This window comes from Acanthisitta chloris, unplaced genomic scaffold, assembly GCF_000695815.1.
Source record: "Acanthisitta chloris isolate BGI_N310 unplaced genomic scaffold, ASM69581v1 scaffold18545, whole genome shotgun sequence".
NCBI classification, from domain to species: domain Eukaryota; kingdom Metazoa; phylum Chordata; class Aves; order Passeriformes; family Acanthisittidae; genus Acanthisitta; species Acanthisitta chloris.
This window is the reverse complement of record NW_008673341.1, coordinates 4,315-4,659: the sequence shown is the minus strand read 5'-3', so window position 1 is coordinate 4,659 and position 345 is coordinate 4,315.

The window sequence follows — 345 nt, the reverse complement described above, 5'->3', positions numbered from 1 at the left end:
GGGGGAATAAGAGTCTCTGGAGGGTCATGAGGGTCCCTCGATGGAGGTTCAGGAGTCCCTGAGCTGGATGATGGGGTCCCAGGGGGAAGATGGGGGTCCCAATGGGGCGATGAGGGTCCCAGAGGAGGGAATCAAGGTCCTTGGAGGGGCATGAGGGTCCCTTGATGGAGGTTCAGGAGTCTCTGAGGCAGGTGAGGGAGTCCCAAGGGGAAGATAGGGGTCCCAAAGGGGGGAATAAGTGTCCCAAGAGGGGGCTGAGGGTCATAAGGGTCCCTGGAGGGGGTGAGGGATCCCTTGATGGGGGTTCAGGGGTCACTGTGCTGGATGGTGGGGGTCCCGAGGGGA